General features: G+C 44.2%; 1 long non-coding RNA gene across 1 annotated transcript; it reads left to right on the top strand.

The window, feature by feature from the left end:
* The first annotated feature begins 44 nt into the window (after positions 1-44).
* On the top strand, positions 45-24,423 carry LOC137447422 (uncharacterized). Its single transcript, XR_010988866.1, has 4 exons — positions 45-176; positions 18,553-18,657; positions 21,507-21,617; positions 24,114-24,423. It is a non-coding gene; the product is annotated as an uncharacterized lncRNA (long non-coding RNA).
* The last annotated feature ends 1,271 nt before the right edge of the window (positions 24,424-25,694 follow it).

The raw sequence follows: 25,694 nt of genomic DNA, 5'->3' as shown, positions 1-25,694 counted from the left end.
TTTGCCATCCACTTTGCCTTCTTCAGGAAAACCATCTTCTCTGGGATACCAGCTCAGAATGATCTTCCAGCTAAATGCAAAGGAAAGGAAACTTCTCACTGGGAAAGGACAGCCACAAACAGCAGAGCTTTTCCTGAGCTTTCTGGAAATTAATGGGAGGCTTTCCAGCTTGGCAGGTGGGCAGACAACATGATCCTTGTTTCTACCTCCTCATTTCAATGGCTTCCCAGTGGGCCTTCCTCAGAGAAAATGAAGTGGAACAGCTAACTCAGCTGGTCAAACAGCACACACAACCTGGAAAACTGTCCAGGGTTACAAGCCTGGACAAAAGCCCAACTTCTGCTGCTATACCAATGACAGAGATCCTTAGTTTTGTGCTTGATCACTGGCAAGTGGATGTTCCCTTGTCACTGCTGTGTTTGCAGAAACACCTCTGTGTTGGGGCATGCCTGTCTGCTCCCTTGCTGGGGTGCAGCAAGGCTTCATGTCTCAAAAAGCTTCATCCCATCCGTGGGTGCATCTCCATTTTAGTAGATGGGTAAAGGAGTCATTCCTACAGCTGGAGGTGTGCAAACCTGAGGGAAATCCTCTTGTCACCAACACTTTTTACCTACCAGCCCTCTGAGCACAGTAATTTTGACAGATGTCAATTCCCCATCAGTGCCCCACTTTGTACTTGAGTTCTGCTGTCCTTTCTTATTATCACCTGGATTATAGAACCAATGCAGTCTTCTGATATCTCTGTCTTTAATTAAAAGCAGACCAGAGACCCCTGGGACTTGCACACTCCCTCTCCCTTCCCCAGGGTGGAAGGTGCGGTATGGGAGGGCACAGGCTGTGCTCTGAGTACATTGTCACATTAAGAGTGGGAGAAGTTTTTCCTAGGAGAGCAGAGTGGCAAGAAAACTATTAGAAGAGGAAGCAAAAATGAACCACTGATTCCTTTTTAATGAGTGTACTGAAAATTGCTGCAAATTTCAACATCTGTTTTGGCAGACAGGAAGCCATATTGCAAAGGGTGCAAAGACACAGAGCCCCTTTCTGAAAGGAAGGTTGTCAGGATCTCATTGATGGAACCATTAAGCCACTCTGCTCCAGGTTTGCCTGCTCAGAGTTTGCACATGAACCCCAGTTCTGTACAAATTGGAGGCTCTAGACCATCCAGGGACAAAAAGTGCATATTTTCTGGAGTGGTGATATCTTGGTGAGGGCTTCTTTAAAGGACAAAGAATTTTCAGAATGGAAGAAGCAGGACAAGAGATGACTTCAAACCACACCTCTGTTTGATGACAGTTGTGCTGAGCAGCTGGCATTAAGAAAAGGTATGAGCAATGTCTCCTGTGAGTATCGCAGTATCGCAGTATCACAGTATCACTTAGGTTGGAAAGGACCTCGAGGATCATCGAGTCCAACCTAGTAACACAGACCCCATGACTAGGCCATGGCACCAAGTGCCACGTCCAATCTCCCCTTGAATGCCTTCAGGGTCGATGACTCAACCACCTCCCTGGGCAACCCGTTCCAATGCCGAATGACTCGCTCGGTGAAGAACTTCCTCCTCACCTCGAGTCTGAACCTCCCCTGGCGCAGCTTGAGACTGTGTCCCCTTGTTCTGGTGCTGGTTGCCTGGGAGAAGAGGCCAACCCCTTCCTGCCTACAACCACCTTTCAGGTAGTTGTAGAGGGCAATGAGGTCACCCCTGAGTCTCCTCTTCTCCAGGCTAAACAATCCCAGCTCCCTCAGCCTCTCCTCATAGGGCTTGTGTTCAAGGCCTCTCCCCAGCCTTGTTGCCCTTCTCTGGACATGCTCAAGTGTTTCAATGTCCTTCTTAAACTGAGGGGCCCAGAACTGGACACGGTGTGGTGGTGGTGGGAGGGTGACTCTAATACAGGATCACAGTTCATGGTCCATGAAGGATCCTCACAGCTTGTTGGAGGACGTTGCATAGCATAAAAAGAGTCCACAGACCTGAGCAGCAGCTCCCAGTTTGCAAGCTGCATTGCTCTGATTCACATATAGCTGGTGCACTCCTTGGTAATCACTTACTAAATTGCAGCTATCTTGATGCTCATGTGCTCATTTGTTTTACTGAGGTCTGCTTTAGGCACATTGTTCAAAGAACTGCAGTGTTGGTAGGCTGACGTGGAGCGGTGTTGAGCTGCTGAGTCATCAGCATTTGAACAGGGCATCTTGCACAGAAGGTCCCCTCTGGGTACACTAGAACCTCTGGCTAAGCCCTGTTAGTCTGCTGGCAGCTGGATGTTAACCATCAACCGAATGAGTCAGTAGATAATGAGATGTCCTCATGCCTTGGGCTGCAACCCATCACACGGTGCAATATGTGGGCTTGGTGTCTTAACCTGTTTTGTGGCAGGAGCAGCAGTTATGGGGCAGGAAATGTGTTTACTGTTCCAACTCCAGAATCAAGAGGTTGTAAGAGATGACGTGGGATGCACAGCAGAAGTGAGAAGGATGCTTCCAACTATGTCTTGACTTCAGGGAACAGGATATGACTGATGCAGCTGACAGCTGGTTGCAGAGACTCTTCTGCCTCACACCAGCTGGGACTGTTGTCCACAACCATGTTATTGTAGCAAGGCTTAAATCTAGATAGTGCTCTAGGGACTTGGGTATAGTTTTCTTTGTGTTGGGTAGTTAATAACATGACAGGAGGGAATCAAATGAACTTTTCAGAAGAGAGACTGTATTTTGATGAAATATATATGAAAAAAACCCATGAAAGTCTAAGGAGCTGTGCTACAGAACTCTTCCAGCTTTTGACTGTACCAAGGTCAGGAAGGTCTTCATGATGTGCCATGGGAAAAGGTCCAGAAGGTGAATCAGCCTCTAAGTACTGCCTGTCAACAGGAGCTAGTATTGCTCTGGGTCAGTGAGATATGGATTCTGGATGAGAGGGCTGGGAAGGAGAAAGGTTGCTTGTCTCCTTCTTAATGGGGCCAATTATTCCCTTCCAGAAGTAAGACAGATGTGAAACATCTTTCCAATAACGTCAATGATGTTATTACATTGTTTGCAGCCCCATTTGGCTGATTCAAGGTTTCCAGTGTTTGTGCCTCATCACAATAAAAGCAAGAACTGCTCACCCAAAGGAACCGGTCTTAACCACCAGCTCTTTGAGCCAAAGGAACTAGGGCCATATCCTGAGGTGTAGAAAAGGCAGCCATGTTTTGAAGCTTGCTAGATTTTCCTTCATTGTGCTTTTACTGATGTTGGATGCCTGTGAGCAGTCTGACTCATGGCTTTGAGAAAGAGAGCAACAGGTATTGCCTGCTCAGAAGGCCAGCTGCTTGGAATGGAGTGGAGTGGAGTGGAGTGGAATGGAATGGAATGGAATAAAATGGAATAGAATAGAATAGAATAGAATAGAATAGAATAGAATAGAATAGAATAGAATAGAATAGAATAGACCAGACCAGGTTGGAAAAGACCTTCAAGATCATTGAGTCCAACCTATCACCCAACACCATCTAATCAACTAAACCATGGCACTAAGTGCTTCATCCAGTCTCCTCCTAAACACCTTCAGTGATGGTGACTCCACCACCTCCCTGGGCAGCCCATTCCAATGGCAAATCTCTCTTTCTGTGAAGAACTTCTTCCTAACATTCAGTCTAAACCTCCCCTGGTGCAGCTTGAGACTGTGTCCTCTTGTTCTGGTGCTGGTTGCCTGGGAGAAGAGACCAAACCCCACCTGGCTACAACCTCCCTTCAGGTAGTTGTAGAGAGCAATAAGGTCTCCCCTGAGCCTTCTCTTCTCCAGGCTAACCAACTCCAGCTCCCTCAGCCTCTCCTCACAGGGCTTGTGCTCCAAATTCCTCCCCAGATTTGTTGCCCTTCTCTGGACACACTCCAGCAACTAAACTTCAGCAACTCAACGTCTTTCCTAAACTGAGGGGCCCAGAACTGGACAAAAAATCATTCAAATCACCATGTTGGATTCTCAACTTCCCATCAGTAGTCACCAAAGGACACAAATATCAAAGTTCTCTGTTGCAGATTTCACTCCACTGCTCCTTTAGTTTCCTTTACCCGTATCTTACACTCTGACACAATGCCAGCCTGTACCAACCTGGGATCATTTTTGGGATGGAGATAAGATTTTCTGGTACTTAGGCCATTCTTTTGATTATAGAGCAGGTAAGCATAACTCTATGCTCTCCTTTATGAATTATTTGCCCCAAGAAGCAGTTGGGGTTTTGTCAAGGGGCAGCAAGAGCGTGCAGTAACTCTTTGGATAGCATGAAATAGAGGTGCACAAGTTGTTTGAAGAGCTTTGGTGCCTGCTTTTGCAAAGGTGGTCTAAGGTGTGGTCATTTTATGATTAAAAGCTTTCTTGGTGGGAAAGCTAAACTTCTGACATCTGAATTTTGTGGGATTTTTAAGTAAGGAGTTGACATTTACTCTGGAAAATGTTACTTCTCTCATGGGAAGATGAGAGCATGCCCAATATAAATGCTTATGAAAATCATATTGCTTGAAACACTTCTTCCATGCTCTGGGAAGCTGATTCATAGATTCATGGCTGATGGGCAGTTACTGTTTTACTCGTTGGCTTTGCAGCAAATCACTCCAAGCTGTCCTGCAGATCTGTCACCTTGACTTCTGACATTGCATGGTATGGATTTGGGCAGTGGAAGAGATACATTATGCTCTTAACATTCCTATGTTGGAATACTTCTGACTTGGACAGGACCATGACCTTACTGTATACAATTTCTCTGCCTTCTCTCTTGATCTGGTTTGATGTCTTGGAGAACCTGTGTAAGTGGCTCCCGGCCTCCTACTTCAGAGAAGAGAAGACTGAGAAGCAACTTTGTCAATGCTTAGAAATACTTAAAAGCTGGGGGCCAGGAAGATGGGGCCAAGTGGCCCCCAGTGAAGGAAAACTGGTATTCTGCTCTGGATTTGCAGCTCCTGAATATGTGTCTCAGGCTGGGTTCTTGCCCATGAGTTCCTCATGAGAGTGAAACTGCAAATGGCTTGTTCAGGGTTTGAGTGGGACCCTTGGTTTTTCACGGCACAGTGAAGCCTCATGGGCAGTGTCTGGGGTGGTGTAAATTGGCACAACTTCCCTGCAGCTGATGGACCTACTTCACCTTTTGGCTGCAGGTGTTTACAGCCTAAAAAACACACACACTGCTGTTGCTAACAAAGTAAGATATATAAAGTCATGCATGCTAAACCCAGCCCCATATTCAAGGGCAGCTGACTAAATGGCAATCTCATCGCTGTCCAAGGTTCAGCACGTGACCTGGCAGGGCTTGCAAAGTCTTCATCATGAAGTATGTCATTGCTGAGGGTGGCTCTCTGTTACAGTTGGAAAGGCTGCATGGATTCAGGCAGAGCTGCCCTCTCCCAGGGCATCACATGGGCCTGGAAACAGAAATAAACTTTCACATGGCATTTCTTCTGACTGCTCGCTCCTCTGAGGTATATGGTGTATCGAGAGACTGGCGTCAGCAAAGGCATCACTCTGTACTTACTGTAATGTTATTTCTAGAAGCTTGCTTGGTTTACAAAGAGCAGAAACATGATAAAATGGCTGGATGAAGCACAGGGTAAATTCAGCTGTTCTACAGATGTGAAATGATAGAAGGCTGTTTGGTTCTGTCACCGTAAAACAAACCACCTCCTTCGCTTCTTCAGCAGGCAGTCTCTTAAGCACTGTCACAGCCTCTCCTTCCCAGCAGAAAGGACAAATGTCCTTCCCATGCTTCCACTGCTGGAAACCCATCTGCAAGAGATGGGATTTAGGCTTTGAAAACAATGCTGTGAGTAAAATGATGAGAGAAAAGCAATTACAACGAGCACAGCAGCTGTAAATAAAACGGGAAACAATGTTTAATAAGAATAATCTAGTGACAAGCTTGCCTTTGTTCTCACTAATCTCTTTTCTCTGGCTGAATTTCTGCAAAGAGGTTGTCAAAGAAGTTAAAAGCTTTTCTGTGTGTATTTGTCCCTTGGAGAAACTCAACTCTTCTCTCAGTCTTCAAATTTCTTCACTTTTCCTGATGTGCCCAGCTGGAATTGCATTTAGAATCACCAAGGCTGGAAAAGACCTTTAAGATCATCGAGCCCAACCATCACCCAACTACCACATCTATATGCTTCTTGAACACCTCCAGAGATGGTCACTCTGCCACCTCCCTGGGCAGCCTCTTCTAATGCCTCACTACTCTCTCAATGGCATGGGAGACTCTCCTCAGCCTTCCTGCTGGAAAATTGATACCTGCCTCACGATTCCTGTGCATGAAAAGCTAAAACGTATTGCCACACCACTGCTCTTTACCCCTTTTATCTACAGCAAGTTTTCTTGGAGATACATCCTGTTCTTTCTTCTGTTCTGCTCTCTGCATGGTGATGCCCTGGAAGACATTAAACAACAAAACAGCAAAGAGGATATGTTTTGTATTACTGTGTTTAAAAGAACACTCTTGACGGGTAAAGAGCTACACCCTTCAGAAGTGTTTTCAATTTTCTCTTTGAAATATGCAAGTAGTAATGCTTTCAACAAGGAGATCTTTGTCAAGTTAGTTTCTTGGTTTGGGATACCCAAATAGTTTGGAAAAGCAAAATGTTTCCAGAAAGCATGTCTTGGGCACACTTTCAAGAGCCATGTGAAGTTCAAGCTGTGGCTCTAAAGACCCAAATGTTCACGATGCTGAAGGCTCCGTGCTGAGTAGAGTATCTTTCAGTGTGGGAACCAATGCGTGATCTGTAAAAAGACACAGCAACCTCCTAAGGCTGCTTGCAGGAGAGACTTCACTTGATTTCTTTCTTATTAAATAGCAAACCAATAGCTTGAGATGTATAGGGAAGAATGCTACCTTCAGACGCTTCTCAGAGGCCTGGAGTAAGACATTGTGATGATCGCGTCTCAGAAACAAATGCCAAGACCATGGCATTTCCCTGTCCCTGCCATGTTGCTCCCTGTAGCATAAAATGATCATAAAATTCTCTTTTTTTACTAGCTTATACCTTTTTCCTGAGTGGAAAACTGATGCTTGGTCCTTTTTTTCCCAAGTGGGATGTAGAGGTGGGGTTTTCCTTGACTTCATTAGGAGAGAACTTGAAGAATTAGGTCTGAGGGGGAGGTGGCCTAGACTCAGCTTATTCTAGGTTAGCTTTGCATCCTCATGAAAGACATTTTAGTCTTGCTGTAGCTGAGATGGTTTCCTCTAAGTGTTCTTTACTCTATTGTATTGTTCTGCACTTGTTATTTCAACCCAGTTTAAGGTCACCTTGAGAGTGGCTGGGCTTGGCACAGCTGATTTCTGGGCCCAGAACTCGCTGCTGAGCTTGAGTTGCTGGTTGATTACATAAAATCATTTATAGATTAAGTCTGAATAAACCCTTCAATTAAGGTCATAGTAAATAGGATTCTAAGGTTAAAGCACTTTATGGCAAAACAGGCCCTTAGGAACTAGTCACATTAAGAGTAATGATTTGATTAGAGAATGAGAAACAGGACTGGGAAGACAGGAACCTGACCTCAGCAATAAAATGCGCATAGTTTCTTCTTTTCTTCTTGGAAACTGGTGTGCAGAGGTACAATTATACAACATGGCCAACATTTTAGCAGGCCAATACAAACCATTTGTGCTTTTCCTGACTCTGGGCATCTGTACAGTTTTGCTTTGCTTTAATATTTTCAGGCCAAACCCTCTCACCAACGTGCAGCACAAAGAGAGTCCAATGTGAGGGCTAAGGGTTGTGCTGGGATCCTCCACTGCAAGTGATGTCCATGGGGGTGAACTGACCATGCTGAGCTGCAGAGGTGTTTGGTTCCTCCAACTCAGAATAAGCTTTGGACACTCTCAATCAATTACAGTTGAATTAAAGTCTATCTGCAAGCAGAATGTAATTTGGAAGAGCAGTCAGGGCAGATAGTGTGGGCTGCATTGTTGGATTTAGTTGAACTTGGAGTTGGAGATACTGAAGCAGCCAAACACCCACACGACCCCAGGGCCAACCTTCACTGCTTTTTCAGTATTTAATTTTTTGTTTCCTTAGAAAACCAGGCTAAATTCCCAGTGAAGGATCATTTTCAGCCTCTCAGCATCTGAGTCAGAAAGGAAAGGCTTTATTCCCAAAGTGGGTACTTCCAGTATCACTGCAAGTGCTGAGTGAAGTTTGCTTTCCTGTTATCTTCCTGCAGCAGAAAGGTCTGTCCCAGGACAGGCTTTCTCCTAATAAACCTGAGTTCATTTGCCTCCTTGGAAGTTTTTAAAGGGTCTTGAGTCCCCACATCTGTCATGTTTCATGACATGCAGGTGCCAGCATTAGAGATAGTCATTAGAAGGAAAAAAAATCAACATGATCAAGCACAACAATCTGAGGCCATCTCTGTCAGGTTGAACATTTGCACATGGGGAAAATATATCACTGGGTTGCAATGATTCTGCTTCTGCTAGCGATTTCTGGAACTGCAAAGCCAGGGGGAGAGGCCTATGTGTAGGCAACATGTGTGCTTCTGGAGGTCCATGCAAGAGCTTGTCTTTCAGCATCACTTTGTGCTTTTTCAAGTAGCAGCTCTGCAGGGTTCAGCTGAACTGTCATTCATAAGACAGCACAAGGCATCCTCTAAAGCTACTTTATCTTCTAATGAATGTTTCTCCAAAAGCCTTGAGATGCAGAAAGGAACATGGCTTAGTAGGCATGAGGTCTTGGGTGACAGGTTGGACTTGATGATCTTTGAGGTCTTTTCCAACCTTATTGATTCTATGATTATGCTAGTCAGAAAGGTAAAAGTAATAAATGCTTTGAGTAGAAGGGGCAATCAAATTGTATACTCTGGGAAGCCATTCAGCCAAATTTGGCTGTTGTGTTCTGAAGTATGATTGTGATTGCACCAGTTCATTTTGGTGGAGCTACAAGATAAGACCTATGGGATCAGCAACATCTCCATTTACTTCACTCAGCTTCCCTGTAGAACCACATTGATGCTCAATACAAGTTGAAGAGATTTGGACAGAATTTAAACATGTTTTACTTTATTTTTCCCCCTTTCTTATATTTTTTTAATGTATCACTGGCACACACTGAGTAATAATTCCACTGGTAGAAAAGTCCTAGTCTGAGCACAGCATTTTTCAGGTCCAAATCAGCTTGTGTTTGTGGAAGCTTTATGCTATTTTGCAAAGTTTATTTTCTCAAATGAGAAAGAAACACCCAGAAATACCAGGGCTTCTACAGAAAACAACTTGGACTAGGCCAGATGAAGTGACAGTCTCCCTTTGGCATGGGGGATGAGATGATGCAATTAGCTGACTTTTTTTTTATTGAGAAGCAAGTAGGAAGGTATGAATTTGATATATAGCCTCTTTCTCTGGCCAGAAATACCACTTTGTAGAGAGCAGGAAAGAGAAACAGCTAAATGCTTCAGCCAAAAAAAGAGAATGACCTGTGTCTATGTCTATAGGCAGATAATGCTCAATTATAAGACATAAGAGATCAAAAAATAGACTAAAATAAATCCTCTCAATTTAGTTTCCATCTCTGTTATGCCACTTTTAAGTTTCATTGAAGTCTCTCCCAGCTGCTGAATTTTTCTTTGGCAGAAATCTGGCCTGGTCTCTTGCAAACTAGACCAAAAGGGATGCTTTCAACAATCACAAGCAGATACTTTTCTCTTTGTTCTTTTCTTGAAGACATTAGGGAACAGAAGCTGCTTCTGTCAAGTCTCTGCTACTGTGAAAATCTATAAAACCAATCTTCTCCAGAAGAATCAGAGCTGATATGTCAAACACAGAACAAATAAAGGGAAGAAAAAATACCTACCAGGGCTTTGGGGGAAAAAACAATGTCTCTAGATACACTTCTGGAGTTTGGTTTTGTACTTGTTTTTATCTTTCTTTTTTCCCCCCTAATTTTTGTCATATGAATATGTACTGAATTATGGAGGAGAAAGAAGAGGAGGTGGTTGTGTTTAGGTCAAATGAAGAAGAATGGAGTTTGCTCTTATGCTTGACCAGATTACAACAGCACTAAGCACTGGACAGCATCAGGGTAATTATTACTGGCTTCCATGGATTATTGTCAAGTATTCCCTGGTGAAATAAGGGATATAAAATCTGTCACCTGCTACCCACTCAAGCTTTGCTAGACACAAAATTTTAGATGACTGCTAGAACTAGCAAACTTTTTAAAGCAAAGCAGTGAGAAGAGCAGAGTTTGGTGACATACTCTCCTCCATAAGGCAAACTCAGCAGCATTAAGTACCAATGATTCCAGGACATTGTTGTGACTGCACTTGCTGTGGACTGGTGATGGGGTAGAGTAGAGTAGAGTAGAGTAGAGTAGAGTAGAATGGAATGGAATGGAATGGAATGGAATGGAATGGAATGGAATGGAATAGAATAGAATAGAATAGAATAGAATAGAATGGAATGGAATGGAATGGAATGGAATGGAATGGAATAGAATAGAATAGAATAGAATAGAATAGAATAGAATAGAATAGAATAGAATAGAATAGAATAGAATAGAATAGAATAGAATAAACCAGGTTGCAAAAGACCATTGAGATCATCGAGTCCAACCTATCATCCAACACCATCTAATCAACTAAACCATGGCACCAAGAGCCCCATCCAGTCTCTTCCTAAACACTTCCAGTGATGGTGACTCTACCACCTCCCTGGGCAGCACATTGCAATGGCCAATCACTCTTTCTATGAAGAACTTCCTCCTAACATCCAGTCTAAACCTCCCCTGGCACAGCTTGAGACTGTGTCCTCTACAAGGTGATACATTCTCATCAGGTACTGAGAATGCCAAGTGGTTTATGCTGAGCTGCTGGGCTGCCTCTGCATTCCTGGAGAAAGACAGACATCCCTGGAGACCCCAGTGCTCTTCTGCTGATGGCTGAGAGAGCGGAGGAGGTGCACAGCTCTCTATCTTAGAAATGATCTCTCACTTTTTACAAACCACTGAAGATGTGACCTGAAGAGCTTGGCTCTGAACTGAGGTAAGGAAAGTCTGTCTTAGGAGAGGAACAAGAAGGCTAAGCCAGTTTGAACCAGTGCTAAGGGCAGATGCCACTGAGGTTATGTTGTTAGACTGGGCTGGGAGAGAAACACCAAGGCGGTGGTAGTGTTTGTAGCAACCACACAAGACCCTCCAGGTCCTGTCATCCCACCTGAAAAGTGGGATTTGATAGCTCCAGGTGTCAGGGTTGCTGCTTTCTCTCAGTAACCAAGCCCAACAGCTGTCCTGCCCTTAGTACGGATGTAAGGCTCTAAGTTCGTGCCTTTATGAACATTTTTCAGAGCCGTGGTTGACAACTCATCGTGTGTGGCTGCCTCAGCAAAGCTAACATCTGTCCAAACCCATATTCTCATGGATGTGAGCACATCTGTTCTTGCTGCTCCATCTATTTTTGAAGGTGTATATCAACAAATGCATTCTGGTTTTGACCTCACAGAAGGCCAGTGGTGTAGCAGTCACCTCTCTCATTAATCAGCCTTACGTCATTTGCTTGATTTAATAACAGTTGTGTTTTATTCTTTCATTGGTGAGTCACTGAAGCAACATTTGCAAAATATTTGGGTTTCATGTGGCAAAGCATGAAATGTTGCTCAAGGTGAAGCCCAAGCTGGCTTCAGAGATCTTTGGAGCACAGTCCCTTGCATGATATCTGCAAATAAAAACCAGAGTTGCCTGAGGCCACATCACCAGAGGTGACCCTGAGCATTAATTTAGGCTGAGAGGCAACCTCTGCCTTGTATTGATTTCTCTTGGTGTTTTTTTGGAGGTTCTCTTTGGGATTCTTTCTGGTGGTGTTGCATAGAAATCTTCTCAGAGCAGAGCTGCTTTGCAGTGCTGGATGCTGAAGCTGGCTCTGGCCGCACTGGTGAGGCTGGGTGTGTGGCTGCAGAGCTGTGCTGACAGAGAATGGGAAACTTTCTGAGAGTTTGCCTGAAAGTGTTTTTCCCATTTGGTAGCTGGACAAAGCAAACAGACAGAAAACCATAACTCTCATGAACGTTATAGCTGGTCCATCAACCAGAGGCTGTTAGAAATGAGGATAAACCCATTGTCCTGAATGTTTCTCCTCTCTTCAGCCTGGAGAGAACTGGTATAATTTATTCCCTGTATCATTTCTTGACCAAACCCTACTCCACACAAGATCTTATCGTTTCCTCATACAACAATAACCAAATCTTTTCAATTATGTTACATTCCTCCTTCAGTGCAACCGACATCCTGTTTGCCTTCTGTGCTGCAGCTGCACAGGGACATGAAAGCTTCAGGAATATTTTCTACAATCTCATAAATTTCTGGGATTATTTGCTAGCTGCAGCCTCTGTCAGCTTTCACAGCACCTCCCGTCTGGATCTGGGGATGGATAGCTTCAGGAAACATTTTCCAACGCGCTTCTATGTCACATGGTCAAACCTTGGTTATTTCCATCCTGTTCAGGAAGGTGGAGCTTGTCCTTTGCTGGGAGCCTGGTATGTTCCCTGAGGGTTGCCTGGTGCTGCAGGAGTGCAGGTGTTGCAAGAATTTTGCTTCTGCAAAGCACAGTCACAGCAGGGGACAAAAATCAGCATTTTGGGGTGAGGTTTGCACCTTGGATGCTTTGATGGTTGTTGAGGTCACTGGTGGGGCTTCAGGGGAGTTTCAGCTCTTGCCTCAGTGATGTGTTTTGACACAGTCTCAAGATGTGCCAGGGGAGGTTTAGGCTGGATGTTAGGAAGAAATTCTTCATAGAGAGAGTGATTTGCCATTGGAACGGGCTGCCCAGGGAGGTGGTGGAGTCATCATCACTGGAGACTGGAGGTCTCTTCCAACCTGTTCTGTTCTGTTCTGTTCTGTTCTGTTCTGTTCTGTTCTATTCTATTCTATTCTATTCTATTCTATTCTATTCTATTCTATTCTATTCTATTCTATTCTATTCTGTTGGCAAAGGTGTCACATTAATATCATTGTGCTCCTCAAGTTCTTTAGCAGGATGCGTGTCAGGGTAGTGTGTGAAAGAAAAGGCAGTGTCCACCCTTGGTTGGGACAGTGTTGGCCCTGTCACTTGACATTGCTGGTCACGCTCTTCCCACCAGGTGCAGCAGTTTCAGCCTGCCTTTTAGTGTTTATTGCAGCAAATGTGGCTTCCAGTTCTGCATCCTTTTGAAAAATAAATAAGTCTTTCCAGACTGAATCACCCAGCCACAGAAAAATGTTAAACCCTGAAGTTTCTTTAGCCATTAAAAGGAAATACACAAACAGGAGTTTCTTCTTTGACAGTTCATCTCTATGTTTCAGGGTAGAAAGGGCTATCTCCTCCCACTTCTGATCCACTCTTATTTTCTTCAAGCTGAAGGGGGAGGTTTGGAATGGATAATATGAGATGTTTCTTTACTGAAAGAGTGCTCAAGCATTGGAACGGGCTGTCCAGGGAGGTGCTAAAATAATGTGTAGACATGGTACTAGAGGACATGGTTTAGTGGGCATGGTGGTATTGGGTTGATGGTTAGACTCAATGGTCTCAGAGGTCTATGATTCTATGATTGTGTGAAGTATCACTCATGCTCTATACTGTTTGATGCACTCAGACCATTCATTCATATCACAAAGCAGCCTTGCATGTTGATAACAGAAAACTGAATGTGTAACTCACTGATACTTCAGCTACTGGTCCCGGGAACAGATATCACAGATTCAGTACAAAACAGGAAGAGATATCTGGATTCAGTACAAAAATTGCCTTGAAAACAGTGTTCTCATGATAAAATAGACCATGTTCATCCTGAGGTTGGAGTGCCTTTGCATCTGTGCCAAAGTGAAGCTTTTGCAGCATTTCTGTGCTAAGCTTGCACCTTGTTAATGTGTATATCTACTGCTGCCTTCAGAATGTTTGATGTAAAGAGAGGAAAAAATCCTAACAAAGCAATGATTGCTTAAGCCTAAAGATGCATTCAGTGTGCTCATTGCAAATGAAGCCAGTTGCTTCATGTGCTCCTTCCAGGACTCTTGGAGAGCTGCTGGTTGCTGTTTATTTGATAATGATCTTTATGTGCTTAGCGATGAGCACACATTTCCCATCTCCTGTTGCCACTTTTCTAATGTAGACAAATTAAATTCCTGTTCATACACTGTGTTTTCCAAACTCCTATTTTCTCCAGCTGTTTACTTTTGTCTCTGGAGTTTATTCTCATCACCTTTCCCATCCCCAAAGGAAGGTGGTGGCTGAGTTCAAGAGCCAGAAGTACAGACCAGGATGGAGTAACTTTGGAGCACTCACATTACCATAGCCCTGCACAAGGTTGGCTTTATTTTAGGTGACAGCACCCCACTGACTCTTTCAGTCTATGGCTCCATCTTGCTCTTGAGTTCACACCCATGTACATCCCCTGCCACCAGTTCTCCATCCACACTTGATTTCTCCCTTTCTAAGTATATCTTTTGCTCTTCTTTGTGCAATTTGATGATTTTTATTTCAGCCCATTTCACCTGTTTTCCAAGTTTCAAATCTCTTGCAAGCCTTCCTACTGTGATACAATCTTAGCCTTTGCAAGTTCACTCTTTGTTTCTTTATCCAAGTCCTGGGCACAAATCCTACCTAGAACAGATTCCTGGGTCTACCCTAAAGTCCTGACTCTGGCAAAATTAAGCAGGATGTTTTAATTAGTTTCATATTCCTGTTAAAGGGGTTTTGTCTCCACCATGTTTACCCATGTCAGCTTAGCCAAGTGTCATGCAGAGTCACAGTAAGATGCCCTGGGAAATAAATCTCCTAATCTTTGTTTCTGCTCCATGCTCACTTGGTGTCCTGCTATGAACATGAACGTTATCTAGACCTTACCTAAGGAATGCCATATTTTCTCACCTCTTTTGATAAAAGCTGTGGTCTTAACCCAGACCTTTTCTTCACAATGCTGATTCTGTTCTTCTCAACATGCCCCTTTTTCAAGCACTGTTTTTGCTGTTGTCTACACTGTGCTTCACATAGTGGATGAATCCCTTTGCTTTTGTTAGGGAAGAGGGAGATGAAAAGCTTCACCAAAAGAGGAAGCAGGGACAAGATGTGGGTTTATTGGATTGTTAGCCCTGGAGCATAAAGTTTGCATGATATGGTATTTATGAAGTAGTAGCACCCATAAGTCACTGGGAATGTTAGACCTGGGATATACATTAGACTGATTTCTTGAAGCTCAAGCTCTGGATCACACAATTTATTGAAAGCCAGGTATTAGCTTAGCAAAAGGAATTCTGTTGGCTTGCATTATAGGTGGAGAATTTATTCCTGCCATGCAAAATTGATTGTGCAATTTTCTTTGATAATTTAGGAGCCCATTGTCAGCCTGTGAACTCTGATGCAGAGAAATGTGTTGCAGAGCTGGACTGTAGAGGCTGCAGTTTATATTTTCTGGGGTACAAGTCTCAAGCAGCACCAGGGGAGGTTTAGGCTGGATGTTAGGAAGAAGTTCTTCACAGAAAGAGAGATTGGCCGTTGGATGGGCTGCTCAGGGTGGTGGTGGAGTCACCATGACTGGAGGTGTTTAGGGAGAAACTTGCTGGGGTGCTTGGTGCCATGGTTTAGTTGATTAGATGGTGTTGGGTGATAGGTTGGACTCGATGATCTTGAAGGTCTTTTCCAACCTGGTTAATTCTAATTCTAATTCTAATTCTAATTCTAATTCTAATTCTAATTCTAATTCTAATTCTAATTCTAATTCTAATTCTAATTCTAATCTGAAATTCTAATTCTAATCTGACCAAGAGCTGCTAAAATGTGAACTGTGTGACAGGTTGGACTTGATGATCTTTGAGGTCTCTTCCAACCTTGGTGACTCTGTGATTCTGTGTTTGAGGTGTTGTGCAACTTATAAAGGATCAGAACTCATGCAAAAAGTGGTTCAGCTGCAGCAGTTCAGAGTCAAACTCTGAATGAAGGTAATTAATTATTCAATCCACAGATGCAACAATTGGATCAATTATCCTCTGTAGTCTGCTTTATTTGGGCCTGTATCCCTCCCTCATATAGGAATATCCTCCCAGAAATACTCCACATATATGAATTCTACTCAGCCTGGGCTAGGAATTTCTTGAATACACCACAAAACCCAAAGGACTCTCAATTTCTATTTCCTAATTGTATTTTCTTATATAAATGTGATTGAACTTGATAATAATGGGACACAATGTACCAAACATCCTGGGGTAAAAAAGGAAAGATTGGAAAGCACACAAGCTTCAACCTTTAGGAGAATTTGGACTTCTCCTCCCCTCCCTCCCCCCTTTAAATAAAACCATCTGTATTTATATTTTAAAAGTTTGTCAGGGCCAAATGTTGACAAACTGTACTATTTCCTAATCTGTAACCTGGATGAGGATCCCTTTGTGTAGCCAGACATGTCCTTGGTCTTCGTATGCAAAATACTGTGTAAGAAGCCAGGGAAGGAAATGATTTGCCAAAACTCCAGAAAGAAAAAGAAAGAAAAATGAAGGGATGGATGCTACTGGGATTGGAGCCTTAGGAAAAGAAAAATCAGTCATTCATCCTTGTTGTCATCAGTTAGGCTCAGTTAACATCTAAGCAGGCTAATATTCTGTGCAGGCTAATATTCCATAGCCTAGGAAACCAGCCTCACCTAAAATATTTTTGGGGTTTTTTGCTTGTTTGGTTGTTTGGTTTGGTTTGATTTGGTCTGGTGTGGTTTGGTTTGGTTTGATTTGGTCTGGTGTGGTTTGGTTTGGTTTGATTTGGTCTGGTGTGGTTTGGTTTTCCTTGATTTCAAGCACAAACTTGAAGGTGGAGTATGAGCTTTCCTCAAGCCTAGATCATGCTTGGATCCTTCGCATGGTTCATATCTACATCCTGGTTCTGTTTCAAATTAAGGTAGGATTACACACACACAACCCCAGAAAAATATGGTTTTAATACTAGTTAAGCAATTCATATTAATTAATGCTAATGAAAATAAGGAAGGAAAAATAACAGGCTCTCACTCACTGAGTTCAGCAATTTAAATTCAACCCCAGCCTAAAACCCCAACATCCTCTTTGCTGTTACTCAGAACTGAACAAGCTGGGGTGCCCAGACAGCAGCTTCAAATCAGCTGAGAAGAGGTAATTTGTCCCATAACTCATTATCTGGCTGAGGAGCTCGATCCTGTGGAATATTTAAGAAGGACATTGAGACTCTTCAATGTGTCCAGAGAAGGGCAATGAGGCTGGTGAGAGGCCTTAAGCACAAGTCCTACGAAGAGAGGCTGAAGGAGCTGGGGTTGCTTGGCCTGGAGAAGAGGATGCTCAGGGGAGACCCTATTGCTGTCTATAACTACCTGAAGGGTGGTTGTAGCCAGGTGGGGGTTGGTCTCTTCTCCCAGGCAACCAGCACCAGAACAAGAGGACACAGTCTCAAGCTCTGCCAGGGGAAGTTTAGGCTCGAGGTGAAGAGAAAGTTCTTCACAGAGAGAGTTGTTGGCCATTGGAATGTGCTGCCCAGGGAGGTGGTGGAGTCACCATCCCTGGAGGTGTTCAAGAAGGATGTGGCACTTGGTGCCATGGTCTAGTAGTCATGAGGCGTTGGGTGACAGGTTGGACTTGATGATCTTTGAGTTCTTTTCCAACCTTGTTGATTCTATGCTTCTATATTGTGAAGGCTGAGCTGTCATGTGAAGCACAGGCTCATGAGTGCCTCTTAAACTTGCCCATCAGTTGGGACCTCTGACTTCAAACATTTCTAAAGCTGTGGGTTTCCAAGGGCTGAATATAGCATGGGGATTAGTCACTGCTTCCCATGATTTTATATTCCTGCCTGAACCAGTCCATGTGCTCTCATGTTCTTATAGTCTTTTCACCTCTGTTTTAACCTGAGCTAGCTCATTGGGGTTGACCAACCTGAAATAAAACCAATTCTTTCTTTTCAGAGTAGACATAACATCAGGCAGCCTTGTTCAAACAAAATCCCATTAAAGTCATTGCAATTAAACTGAGAGAGGACACAAGATCTGCTCTTTATTTTTAGGTTCTTTCCTCCACATTGATTCAGAGTGACTTGGTTAAAAATTCCCTCCTCTTCTTGTCATAAATCAAACGTGTTCTGGCTTTTGTCCCCAGCTGGAGACTGTCTGCTCTACTGCCAGCACCATTCCCAGTTCTTTGTCATAGTTATGGGACTTGATTATCTTCAGGGAGGGTTTGTTGCTTTGTGGATCTTCTAACAGTTTTCAGAAGACTGAGATGGCCTTCAGGTTATCTGACATCTCTTCTCTAACCAAATGATTCTCTAGCATGAGCTGAGCTACAGAGGATTTGTGTTTTGGAAAAAGCTGGGGCTTTTTTCTGTCTGCAGTTTATTTAACTGAGAGGCTGATGGGGCACTCAGAGCAGGAGGTGGGGCAGGTGATGTCCCCTGGGGCAACAACACAGCCTGTGCAGTGTGTGCATTCATGCCCAGACATCTCAGCTTTCCACCTTTCAGTCATCTATCTTTGTTTTAATCCTTACTCATATCTGTTTTAACCTTACTTGGGCATCCATCCCTTCCCAGCCTGTACTGTGTAGACTTACCATTTTATATGTTTTCAGGACCTTCTTTTGCAAAGGATAAAGCAGGCAACATTTCCCTCTGGAAGCCCTCTGTGCCAGGACACCAAGGATGGCTCAGCTCATCCAAAGCACACTTCAGGCAGTGTAAGTACTATCAAAATGATGCATATTAGAATATGTAAATTGTGGGCTTGCTTATTGCCAAAAATTGGAAGCCACATGTGTAAGATTGCAGGCTGCTCTTCCTCTGTGAGGTGGCTGGGTTTCCTTTTCTTTGGCTTTTTTGTCTTCCTGTGGAATGTTAGAAGGCTTAAAAGAGAATCCAGAGCAGTTAAACAGTTTCAGAGGTTGGTGCAACAACTCAAGTAAAGAAGGTGTGTGGCTTTGATAAGGAGACAACACAAGTATGGGCATAACAAAGCGAGGTCAGAGCCTCAGGTACTGTCAATCATCTTAGCTCCCATGAAATCCATACAACCACTGCAGGAAATGTAGGAGTTGGGGAGCTCAAGCAGAAAAATGCTGAAGCAACTCAATTCATTTCCAGACCAGACTTGGAGTTACATAAAATCTGATTGTAAAAAAATTCTTGGTTTCAGTCCACAACTTTATCAACAAGTAGCCCACTAACCCTGCACTTCAGGAATTCACATAAATGCATGGTTAAATTCAGAGCAATGTGAAACATCATTTTCCCTTCCCCTAAAATCACACAGAATATTTGAGGCTGGAGGGAATCTCTGCTCAGAGCAAGGTCAAAAAGGGCAGGTTGCTCAGGAGCAGCCTAGGTGTTGATTCTATTTGATGTTGGTTTTCTGAATCAGGACTTCAGTTTTACAGCTTTTATGGCTCCAAGGTGAACAGGACAACAGGGAAATAGTTGAAGCCCTGTGTCTGTGTCAAATGCAGTGACAGCTTGAATTGTAGGCATTATGCATCATTACCAAGGTGACAGCAATCCTGGCACTCCAGTGACAGTATAGAAGGACCCAAAAGAGTCATCATGACAAACCCAGCATATTCTTGACTTCTGAATAATTTGAGTCCATCAATAAAGGTCTAATTTCCAGTTTCAGTTAATTCTAGACTCCTAAAAATAGTGCCCAGTGCTGAATCTTATATGTGATGTACTGTCTAGTGGGAATAAGGATCAGCAGGAATTGATGATGCTGTGTCAGCAATGAGAGGTGGCTACTCAACAAGCGTGCTCAAATGCTTCAGCAGTCTTAGACAGGCTGTGAAATCCCCAGTTCTGAAGACACTCAAATCTTGGCTGGACAAGACCATGAACAACCTGATGTAATTTAGGAGTTAGTCCTGGTTTCAGCAGGGAGTTGGTCCTACCCCTTTGAACCCACATTGCTCCGTGATACTGTGTTTCTCTCAGCTGGCGCTTGGATGAGCTTCACAGCTTCACACCTCCTCAGTCTAAGATCTGCACCAATGCCAGAAGTCTGAGTTTTTTGCAGGGCTTCTTAGTCTTTGAAATGCTCCTCTTACATTTGATCTTCTCTGCTCTCTCTGAACGAGGGCAGGCTGGCTGGCAGCTGGTGGTGAAGACAGAGGAGCTTGAAGAAGTGGAACAAAAACTCCAGATTATTGTCTGGACTCCCTCAAAGTGCCATCAGGTGTGAGGCTTGGATAGAGATTTGTGGAGTTTGACATCTTGCCCAGACAGAGTTGAGTTCAATCACTTAAAGGCATGTCCGGCTAGACACAGCCATTGTGTCGGATCCTGGAACAGGAATATCCTGAGCGCTTTCAATCAGAGCCACAGAAGTGTTTGGTTTTACAGGTCACTTCATTTGTTTCTGGCCCCTGCCTGTGATAAATAGCTCTGTCTACTGCACTCAGCTCTTGCAAAGCTCTTTGTTCAATGCCTGTAGGCGTTCAGCTCTACCTGAGCCGATTTTTGCCTTTTGGCCCTGCCGGTCCAACCCCCGGACAGGGAAGACATGCTGTGTGAGCTTGGCATAAGAGGTATTTATTCGAGTCTGCCCTCTTGTTCATTAGGCAAAGCCTGGGGGAGAGAGTGCACATCTTAGCAATGGCATCCAGAGGATTTATTTGCAGACAATTTGATTTAGAGTGTTGCTTTTGACTGTTACAAATGGAGCTGGTTTCTGTTTGCGACATTCGTTATGCTGTGATAACATTGCATCACTAAATGTGGTGGGTTGAAATACTGCTTTGGCAGGATCAGCTCATGATCCCACCTGTCTAGGACTGTGGCCAAAGCTCCTTCATCACAGATGCTCCATGACCTGAGCTGTCAGTGCTGTGTGTCTTCTGTAGTATTTACATCGCAGCAACAGCCCACTGCTGGGGCTACAGGGAGCAGACAGCCCACAGTGACTCCCAGAATGGTGACTGCAAAAATATGCATCTTGTTTGAGCTGTGCCAAATCACAGCCTGATCCATCAATGCCATCCTGCTTTCTTTGGAGATCAGTGTTATCAACCCAGCATCTAAGGTGCAGCATATATCTCCTTCCTGGCAACACATCTGAGGGGGCTCATGGCTGTCTGGCTGCTGCAGAGCTGCCTTAATCTGGAAAGTGAGGTAGGTAGCAAAGCCTGGCCACTTTTAAAGGCCTGGAGAGGACAGAATTATTCTCCCTCAGGCTTGGCAGGACACAGCATTGCAGCACATTCTTTCACCATTGTAACTCTGGGTTGGGGCTGAACAGCCAGACGATACTGGCAAGGCAACAGAAGCTGAGTTTGTGTTTTTTGGTGGGGGAATAAGGATGAATACCACCAACTGTAAACTCGAGGTGGGGGGAGGGAATTTTAGGAGAGCAAAAAAAAAATGTCCTGACTCTGAATTGTGCCAGAAGTTAATATCTCAGCTTTGTCTTTCCAGTATAGCCAGGGCCTAATCATTGCCTCTCATCTGAAAAGAATAATATCTCTCAGGCAGCATATCCAATCAGACTTGGATGGTTTTGCTTTTAGGTACAGGTGCCCTGACTCTGTAATTGAATTCACAGGGTGAAAGGAGTCCAAGGCTGAGTGGAGCATCATTCCCCAGCAACTCATACCACATGCTAAAGAAATGATCAGAAACAAAAGTCAGTGTTCCCTGGGACAATGGCATCAAGGTATGTCCTGGGCTTTTATTTCATAGCTGGAAAGCTTTTGTGTGGTCTGTGCTTGGGTTACTGGTGGACTTTCAGTGCAGTTTGCAGGGACCAGGTGGAGAGTTTGCACAATGGCTGGCTGTGATTAATTAAACTAAGAGGTGACAACATTAAAACCAGAAAGTGTGAGTCCAGTCAGAGAATCACAGAATGGCAGGGGTTGGAAGGGACCTCTGGAGATCATCTAGCCCACCCTCTCTGCTGATGCAGGCTCACCTAAAGCAGGTTGCACAGGAATACGTCCAGGTGAGAGTCCCCAGAGAAGGAGACTCTATGGCTTCTCTGGGCAGCCTGTTTCAGGGCTCATTCACCCTCAAAGTAAAGGTTTTCTTTACATTTAGGTGAAACCTTCTGGATTCCAGTTTGTGCCCATTTTCCCCTGCCCTATCCCTGGGCACCACTTAAAAAAATCCAGCCCCATCCTCATGACCTCCTCCCTTTAGCTACTGATCAGCATTTATAAGATCCCCTCTCAGTATTCTGCAAGACAAGGAGCCTCAGGTCTCTCAGCCTCTTGTCTTAACAGAGGTGCTCCATTCCACTCAACATCTTCATAACCCTCCATTGGACTCTCTCCAGTAATTTCCTGTCTCTCTTGAACTGAGAAACCCATTCAGATGAATGAATAGTAAAGGATGGGTGGTTAATGCTGAGTCCTCTCTTTGCTTCAAGTCAGTCACTAACCTGTCAGTGATGACTATGTCTGTGCAGCACAGCAGTGTTGCCTCACAGATCCTTTTGCCAGCCCTACCAGAGCTTCACATAATTGCCTTAGTTTAGTAACACCATCATGCTTTCCATCATCCTTCTAAAATGATTCTTCTGCTGATCTTCCTCTGCTTGTTAGAATGTTGTGGTTGGTCTTGTGGACTTGGCAAAAGAGCTTGGAGCTGCAAGGTACCTCGAGTCCCACCAGCCCCTCAAACTAACCAAAACTCTTTGGGAGAATCATGGGTAGAATTTGCTTGTGCCTGAAGAAGTGTTCCATGGCTACCCCTAGACATAACTGTTTTAAGTGCCCTGAACCAGTGTAGTCCTGAATGTGGCATCCTGCCCAGGATATGGAGGAGGAATGTATTGACTATGAGATAAGAACTTAAAAATGTCCTATTGAATTCTCTATAGCGATTCAGTTACCATAAACAGTAATTAAAATAGTTATTGGGCTATCCACTGGCATGAGGAACATTGCATACTGTTATGTTTTCCACAGGCAAAGAGCCAAGCTCAGGCCAGAGTCAGTCTTGGTGCCTGTTATTTCACGTAAAGGGAATTACAAACATGTGACCTACCTTCAAAGCCCTGCAGAGAGCTCCCCGGGGGTTTTCCTCACCCCAGATCAGGAAGCCTTCTGCTCCTGCTGCTCTCCTGTCCTTGGGACCCATCTTTGTAGCCTTGTTCATTCCCAGCAAAGAAGTAACTGCTGTTTACTTAAACTTTTCTCCTTTGTGACTGGTGCAGGATTTTTCTTCCTATCCAGTCTGACTCAGACTTGTTGAAGTGATCTCAGGTGCTTTGGGCTCAGAAAAAGGAGGACAAAAGGTAGCTTGGTTTTGCAATAGCCCTTTGAGAGAAAAGACCTGAAGTCATTAAGGGCAGTAGCCCTTTTGCCTCTGCTTTGGGTGTTCTGAGCCTGCTTTTTTCCCAGCAGTACCACCCCTAAAAGACCTGTTTGAAAAGTAACATATTTTTTTTTTTTAAGTCTAATAACATTTATATTCTGTGTAGATAGTGTTTTCTCCCTGGGGAATCCTTTGTTTCCTTTCTTTCATGCTTTTCTTTTAAAGCCAAGGAAGATCCTTTGCAAAGGAAGATCCTTTGTAGAGGAAGAATTCTCCAAAATCAAAAGCAGCAAGTGTCAGCTAACTTGTTCCTAGTACCTGGGGCTACACTGATGTGCCAGAGGTCCCAAAATACCTGAAAAAATCCTGAAAGTGATGCCAGTGGGAGCCTTTTGCTCCATGTCTTCCTTGCAAACGAAGGGCCTGGGGACAGTCCCTGTGTTTTGGGTATGTTGGTTATGTGACTGTGAGGGGTGAAGATGGGCTGGGCTGAAAAGGCTTTGCAGGAAAGTATTTTGGCTCTCGAGATGCTTCAAAATCTGGATGTAAAGTGCTGACATGCCTCACATCTTTTAGCTGGGTTTCCTCCTGAGCAGATCAAATGCTTGCAGAAGTGGTGGGCAATCCTGAACTCAGCAAAATCCAGCCTCAGGGACCTTGCAGGAAAACTGAGGAATTGGGAGGGTATGGACAGTGGTGCCAGCAGAGCAAAGAACCCAGACTCCCTACTGCTATTTTCTGCAGTTCCTAGTGCTGCATCTGTTGGTGAACCCATTTGCAAGATTTACATGTAAAGATACTGCTGTTTGGAGGTTCTTATAAATAGATTAGATAGAGAGGTTTGCTTAAAATCAGCTGTCAGACTCTGAAGGTTAATATTTTCCATCCTGAACAGCTCTCTGAGCCTTCAGCTAATATAAATCTCAGCTCCATGTTCAATGCTATTCCTGCTGACGCTGCTGTTAGTCATTTCCATGGATTTCAAGAGAAATGCTTGATGAAAGAAAAAAAAATAGGCAAAAGTACAAAAAGAAAAGCAGAAGATGCAGCCAAGAAATCAGTGATAAAGTGGAGCAGAAGAGACAGCCGGAGCCTTGGACTGCAGCGCGGGACATTGTGTGCTGGAGTCAGGAGTCACCCCAGAGGGATCAATATTTGTTGCCCTGCCAGTCCAAATGCCAAAGCACTGTGTCACCAAGGGAGATAAAAACCGTTGTGTCAATCTGTGGGGAGTGTGTGATAAGGGTGTGTGATGGGAGTGTGTCTCAGGGGGTAGTGTACTAAGTCTGTAGACGAAGATATGTGGACCATATACTTGGTTATTTCATGGCTGGGGCTTTAATTTCCCCCTGACTTTGTGTTCTGTCTGTGCTACCTGAAGGGAGGTTGTAGCCAGGAGGGGGTTGGTCTCTTCTCCCAGGCAATCAGAACAAGAGGACACAGTCTCAAGCTGCACCAGGGGAGGTTTAGGCTTGAGGTGAGGAGAAAGTTCTTCACAGAGAGAGTTGTTAGCAGTTGGAATGTGCTGCCCAAGGAGGTGGTGGAGTCACTGTCCCTGGAGGTGTTCAAGAGGGGATTGGACATGGCACTTGGTGCCATGGTTTAGTTAGTCAGGAGGTGTTGGTTGACAGGTTGGACTTGATGATCTTTGAGGTCTTTTCCCACCTTATTGATTCTATGCTCCTGAGCTTCTCTTCCATGTTTCACCCTCACTTTATTCTAGTATTTCTTGGGCCTTACAAACAAATCTTGTTATCACACCCCTCACTATGAGAAAGACATTGAGGTGCTGGTGTGGGACCAGAGAAAGGCAAAGAAGCCAGTGTGGGGTCTGGAGAACAGGCCTGGTGAGGAGCAGCTGAGAGAGCTGGGGTTGTTTAGTCCAAAGAAAAATGAGGGGAGACTTCATTGCTCTCCACAACTACCTGAAAAGAGGTTGCAGTGAGGTGGGTGTTGGTGTCTTCTCCCAGGTAGCTAGCAATAGGATGGGATAAAGTAGTCTCATGTTGTGCCAGAGGACATTTAGATTGGTGATTAGGAAAAATGTATTTAGTGAGAGAATGGTCAGGTCTGGGGACAGGCTGCCCAGGGAAGCAGTGGAGTCACCATCCCTGGAGATGTTCAAAAAACATGGCACTTTGGGATGTGGTTTAGTGGGCATGGTGGTTGCACTCAGTGATCTTAGAGGTCTCTTCCAACCTTAATGATTCTATGATTCTTTCTAGGGCCTGTCTGAGGGTAACCTTTTGTACCAAGCAAGGGATTGTGAAGCTGTTTGTATCTGTCTCCTCTGCCCGAGTTTTTCTACTGCTGTGGGAAAAAGAGTCGCTGGGAAACTGCTTGGCTTTCTCTCACGTGTAACTGGAAGTGGATGGAAGCTGGGAAGCCTTTGCCTCTATATCCAGGCTGAGATGCCCATCAGTGCAGCTGAGCAAGGGATTGAGGTAGGATCTGGTTCTCTTTCCTTTGTACAGGT

Source organism: Melanerpes formicivorus, unplaced genomic scaffold (genome assembly GCF_026170545.1).
Source record: "Melanerpes formicivorus ecotype bairdi unplaced genomic scaffold, bMelFor1.0.p_v2 SCAF_20, whole genome shotgun sequence".
NCBI lineage: Eukaryota > Metazoa > Chordata > Aves > Piciformes > Picidae > Melanerpes > Melanerpes formicivorus.
This window is presented reverse-complemented; position numbering and strand designations above follow the sequence as displayed.